Here is a 6486-nt window from a genome sequence, read left to right as displayed (position 1 = left end):
GTGTAATTGCTTTTCTCTTCAAAGCAACAATTACTAGATAATCTAATTAGGAACAAAATAAAAGAGGCATTTTTTCTGTTAAGATTTATTTGATCACCACAAACATAGCCTTTTCAATCTTTATAGTTTTTGTTCTGATTGCCACTGTGTTATTGGTTCAAGAGACAAGCAATATTGACGATGGATGTGTATTAGATCAAGGACTAGCATGCTTAGGTTTCCTTCACAAAAATGATTCCATAGTACATGTAATTTTGTTGAACTTTTATCCTGTTTTTCAAAGCAGCTTGTCATTGATTTATGGGAACAATTTTTTTACATTTTGTAGTAAATGTTATTTGTAGATATGTCGAATGTTAATTAGCAGGATTATTATCTTTTCTTTTTTAGGACAACATGTTACTCATTGAGAATGTAGAACCATTTTTGTACATATTATGATAGTTTTTGTGCATTTATTGACAAAATGTATATATATCAAATATTAATTAGCATGCAGGATTATATCAATAACAACTTTTACAATTCTTATCATTAACTCATAATTTTTAACATTTAAGCATTTATAAAATATAGTAAACCCACTGCATGGCGTGGGTACTTTTCAAGTTATTATTATTATTAGAGGAAATTGTGAGAAATGACATTTTTTGATAAAGACATTTTAAAAATAGCTATCAAAATAAGTTTAACTGTTTTTAGCCATATTTAGTCATGACTTGACGAAAATACCCTTTAAACTATTTGAAATAAATTAAACCATTCATCACAATTTCTTCCCATTTCTCTCCATTTGTACTTCGAATTTCTCTCTCACCATCCCAATCTCTTAAATTTTATCGATTTCTCTATTCGGCATGCATCTGCTATGCTTCTAATTTCTCTCTCCCACATTTTCAAATTTCTCTTTCTTATGCTTTCAAAACACCAAACAATGATTTTGACGTGCTTGGGTGGGTGATTGTTTGGAAAATTCGATTTTTAGATATTTTGGATAAAATTAAAACGGTAGAAATAATCACAAATGTATGAAATAACTTTTAATTGAATCAATTCGGAACCTAGATACCAATAAACTCAAATTTTGAAATTTATAAATCTAAGTTTTCAAATTTTTTTTTATTTTTAGTCAAAGTAGGTGTTTTAGATAAAAAATATATTTGTATTTTGATTTATGAAAACATGTTAGAAACACTTTATCTGTGCCAAATTGTCAAAAAAAAAGTTGAGAGGTTTTGAAGTTTTGGTTCGTAAGTAACAACAACATTTTAAACATTAAAGTGTAACAAAATATTTTTGAATATATCGTGTAACAATTATATTTTTCAACATGCGTGTAACAATAATATTTTTTTTAACATAGCGTGTAACAACAATATTTTTTTTTAACATGACATGTAACAACCTTTTTTAACCATGGCGTGTAACATATTTTTGTACATGGTGTGTAACAATAGTATTTTTTTTAATATGGTGTGTAACAACTTAACCATGGTATGTCACATGTTTTTGTATATGACGTGTCACATGTTTCTGTACATTGTGTGTAACAACCTAACCATGGCGTGTCACCTGTTTTTGCACATGACGTGTAACAACCTAATCATGGCGGATAACATATTTTTGTATATGGTGTGTAACATCATAGCGTGTGATTTCATTAAGAGTAATTTTGTCCAACTTGATTAAAAATAGTTAAAATTATAAAGAGTGTTATTTTTTAAAAACATCTTATCTTTAAGGGTTATTTTTAAAAATGTCCCTTTAATAAAAATTCTCGTGTTTATCAAATTGTCTACTAGGCAAAGTCTAAACTTAAAAAAATGTGATTGAAATCAAATTACTCTTACATACTCAAGATATTTCTGCTGACTAGAAAGGGTTTAATAAGGTTTAATAAAAATTACTCTTCTTTTCCTAGGATTTCAATTTGATTCGCCTGTTTCTGCACAATATTCTTATATGTAGTAGCTTTAGATGGGTACCTATACTTGCCTAAATTGATATCCTTTTAGTATTCATTTTTTTTATTTCCTTTTTCTATTCCTCTTTATCCGAAGATATATTTGTGAAAGCCTGNGCCAAATTGTCAAAAAAAAAAAGTTGAGAGAATTTGAAGTTTTGGTTCGTAAGTAACAACAACATTTTAAACATTAAAGTGTAACAAAATGTTTTTGAATATATCGTGTAACAACAATATTTTTTCAACATGGCGTGTAATAATAATATTTTTTTTTCAACATGGCGTGTAACAACCCTTTTTTAACCATGACGTGTAACATGTTCTTCTACATGGTGTGTAACAACAATATTTTTTTTAACATGACGTGTAGCAACCTAACTATGGCTTGTCACAGGTTTTTGTACATGGCGTGCAATAAGCTAACCATAGCTTGTCACAGGTTTTTGTACATAACGTGTAACACGCAACCCATGGCTTGTCAGATGTTTTTGTATATGACGTGTCACATATTTTTGTACATAGTGTGTAACACGCTAACCATAGCTTGTCACAAGTTTTTGTACATGGTGTGTAACAAGCTAACCATAACTTGTCACAGATTTTTGTACATGGCTTGTCACATATTTTTGTACATGGCATGTAACAAGCTAATCATGACTTGTCACATATTTTTGTACATAGCGTGTAACATGCTAACCATGACTTGTCACAGGTTTTTATACTTGGCGTGTCACATTTTTTTGTACATAACGTGTAACGCACTAACCATGGCTTGTCACAAGTTTTTGTACATGGCTTGTCACAAGTTTTTGTATATAGTGTGTAACACGCTAATTATGACTTATCACAGGTTTTTGTACATGACGTGTAACATCATAGCGTGTAACTTTATTGAGGATAATTTTATCCAACTTGACTAAAAATAGTTAATATTATAAAGAGGGTTATTTTTAAAACATCTTTATCTTTAAAGACTATTTTTTAAAATACCCTTTATTATTATTATTTTTTTTTTGTTAATGATTTTCAGCCAAAAAAAATTATTTTACAGAGATACTTTGATCTGATATGTCTCTCATTGATATGAAGAAATCAATTACTGAAGGAACAAAAGCCCCCAAGTCCTCATTCTCTTTCTATTTTCCCCGATTGATCTGCACTCACGAAACGCCATGGACGGAAAAGAAAAGCTTCACATAGCAATGTTCCCATCGCTAGCTTATGGTCACATTATGCCATTTCTCGAGGTTTCCAAATTCTTAGCTCGAAAGGGTCATCGCATATCCTATATCTCCACCCCGAAAAACATTAGCCGCCTCCCTAAACTCCCCACACATCTGTCCTCTAACATAAGCTTTATTGAGATTTCTCTTCCTCAGGTTCATGGCCTACCACCAGGAGTTGAGTCCACCGCTGAGATACCGATCCAGAAAGTTCCTTACCTTAAAAAGGCATATGCAAGCTGGAAGTCCCTTTGACTGAGTTCCTCAAAACCTCACATGTCAACTGGATAAACCATGACTTTATGCCTCACTGGTTACCTGGAGTTGCTATTCCGCTCGGCATCAACTTAGTTTTCTTCAGCATATTCAATGCTACGCTCTTTACTTTCCTTGGCCCTCCATCAGCTTTGATTGGTGATCATCGCAAACGAATACTTGACCAGGTCTGTCAGGAACGTGACAGAAGAGAGTGAGCACAAAGGGTTCTTTCTTGTATGAGCGCCTCATGCTTGAAACTTTATGCGCTTGCTCTCCTTCTGTCCCCCACCTCTTTCTGTCCCCCACTATATATCTTTTGTAGCTATTAATCCAAATTAAAGGTTGTCAATTGTTACTTTTAAGTGCACATTGACTTATTGGTTAATTTCTATTTTTCCAGAATTTTGGAAAGTTGAGTTTTTCTTATTTTAAAGACCATTGCAGCATAACAAGAGTCATTCTTGGTTCAAACCGTTACTCAATCACTGCTAGATAAAGTGTTCTACCTTGTAGAAAGTGTTAGATTTGAATTCTTTTTTTTTTTTTCAAAATAAAAGAAAATCGTTGCTCCATTTTCATAATTCCTGACAATCAAAATCTTTGATTTCGATAAGTATGACCTGCTTCATGGTTTAACAAGGCTCCTGTGTATATCCAACCATGCAAAGCACACATCACTAACTCTTCATTCAATGGAGTGTGTCCTTTCCTTGTTTTCCTTCATTTTCTCCCCTCTTTTTCCTTTTATGCAGAGTCAATTTTAAAAGGTGGGAAGGTGAAGCTTAGAATTTGAAGTTCACTTGAAAGATTGATCACAAAATCCATCCCACAACAAACCCCGTACAACTAAAGCTGACACATGCTAGTTTATGGGGTTTCTGTCTGATGTGCAAGTAATCAATTTCCAATCAGTAACTCTTCTATTGGTTAAAATCAGTGTTCAGATCTTGAAAAATCCTTTAAACCTATTTAAAATTTGGGTTTTCCACATCATTTATATGTTTTTAATTAAAGTGTCTAAGCAGTTAGCACCTTAGCAATATGAATAAGCAATAACCCTAAAAAATACTATTTCTTCATGTACATCTCATAATTAGTACTGTTAATTAGTTGCTAAGAATCTCTCCCTAATCTGTGGGTCTGCTGATGTTCCATTAGAGATTGCCTTTTCTCCATGCACACTGAGCCCTGATCTTCCTTTTCAATTTTCCTTTTATAAATCTGAATATATAATATATGTTGCTCTTATCCTTTTTTAAGGACTAGAGTTAAGAGTTTAAACTATTGTGTTCATAATTGGCTTGTCTAAATATGCAACAAAAATTATTATTACTAACAGTTTTAATATCTTTTTTTTTGTTTTGTAAAGAAGTTGAAAGCCAAAATTAATACATTTTGAACCTTAATTTTTAACCTTCCTAAACTGAAGTAATAACTGTTAAGTCAAATTTTAGTTTAAGATCAAAATTAGCTTACCATATGATGTAATTTATGAAAAATAATAAAAATAAAATAAAAGAGGATCATATATATCTCATGAGTCAATAAGCTATATAAGTAAGTAGGATGGCATCCGTAGCTGTATTTGTTTACTTGTTTAATTAAAAAGGAGATCAGTAAGTTAAGCTACGGTAAATTAATTTTGTAGAAATTAATCCTCTTTGTGATATTCAATATATTTTTTTTCTTGATTAAATGATTTACTATATATAATTAATTCAGTACATAAGATATAAAACATCATCAGTTTTTGAAAAAGAAAAGAGAAACAAAGTTTTATAATTAATGTAATATAAATCAAGTTAATTATTAGTTAAATTATTACAAAATTAAGCAAGTTCATTAGTACACTTTTAAAAAGATTATCATGATAGAATTAAAATCAAAATGTAGCTACGTAAAAGAAACTCTTGATTTCTCATGAGATAATTAATTTGAAGTTTAATAAACATATTCATGTATATGTACCTTAAAAACATTTATATTGTTTATTTCCTCAAATGTCAAAACCTCACTACCTATATATTGGATTACCCACAATCTTGACTCGGCTCGGCATCAACTCAATCTTCATTGGCATATTTAGCGCTTCGACGCTGGCTTTTGACGGCTCTCCATCGCGTGGTGGCCGCTCGCTGCGTACGTGTAGAATAAAGACTTCGTTTACTAGTGGTACCTGAGTGGATAGATTATCCGAGTAACGTAGCTTTTAAGCTCGTTGCAATAGTGAGTCACATGGATCGAGATGGAGTGCATGGAGCCGGACGTATCCGATTTTCATCGTTTCGGAACAGCTAGCACTTGAAAAAGCTGTAACTTTGCGACTCTAATTAAGGAGCTGCTCCGAGTTAGAAGATGAGCCCTTTCATTTTGCTCACTAATTAAACTTTACCAGAAACCAGTAGGGTTGCTGTACCGCTCATGCCAAGTAATGAAGGCAAAAGAGATGAGAACTGGGAAGCATTGAAGACATGGCTTGCTATGTAGTAAAGAGTTGAGAATTAGGCAGTGAGATGAGTCTGTGTATGCTTCTAGAGCAAATCCGGGTTACGCTTTATGTGGGTGGTCATTGGTGAAGAACTACCCATTAGTTCAAGGGCTGTTGGGTCGGAAGAACGAGTTTCGCGGCGGGCTTGGTCTTGTGGGGTTTCTGGAGCAATTTCTTCTGATCTTGGGTTGGTTGCTAGTTTGTTGCATGGCAAGGGGCTTGGGATAGAATATTAAAGATTGAAACAATTTATAGGTGGCCCAGTCCATTAGGCGAGTCATGGTTGGTGGTAAGATTTTGGGCAATGTAGATTGCAGAGTTGAATGCTAGCACCTAGACCAGTCCACTCGATCGGTGCATTGACAAGTTTTTAACTTGTTCTAAAGTTTAATCATTTGGTAGATATATGCAATAATAGCTGCAATTTATAATTGGGATTCTTGCATTTCAATTTAGCTTTTTGGTAATTTTTTTTTATAATTGAGAGAAGGAAGATTTAAATTATATTTTTTTAAGTAGAAAGATTATATATTAACTAATAAGTTAAATACTCA

General features: G+C 32.4%; 1 pseudogene; it reads left to right on the top strand.

The window, feature by feature from the left end:
• LOC18588356 lies at positions 3002-3774 on the top strand (annotated as a pseudogene).

This window comes from Theobroma cacao, chromosome 9 (genome assembly GCF_000208745.1).
Source record: "Theobroma cacao cultivar B97-61/B2 chromosome 9, Criollo_cocoa_genome_V2, whole genome shotgun sequence".
Taxonomy (NCBI): Eukaryota; Viridiplantae; Streptophyta; class Magnoliopsida; order Malvales; family Malvaceae; genus Theobroma; species Theobroma cacao.
The sequence above is the reverse complement of the archived record's forward strand: the minus strand, read 5'-3'. Positions and strand labels throughout refer to the sequence as shown.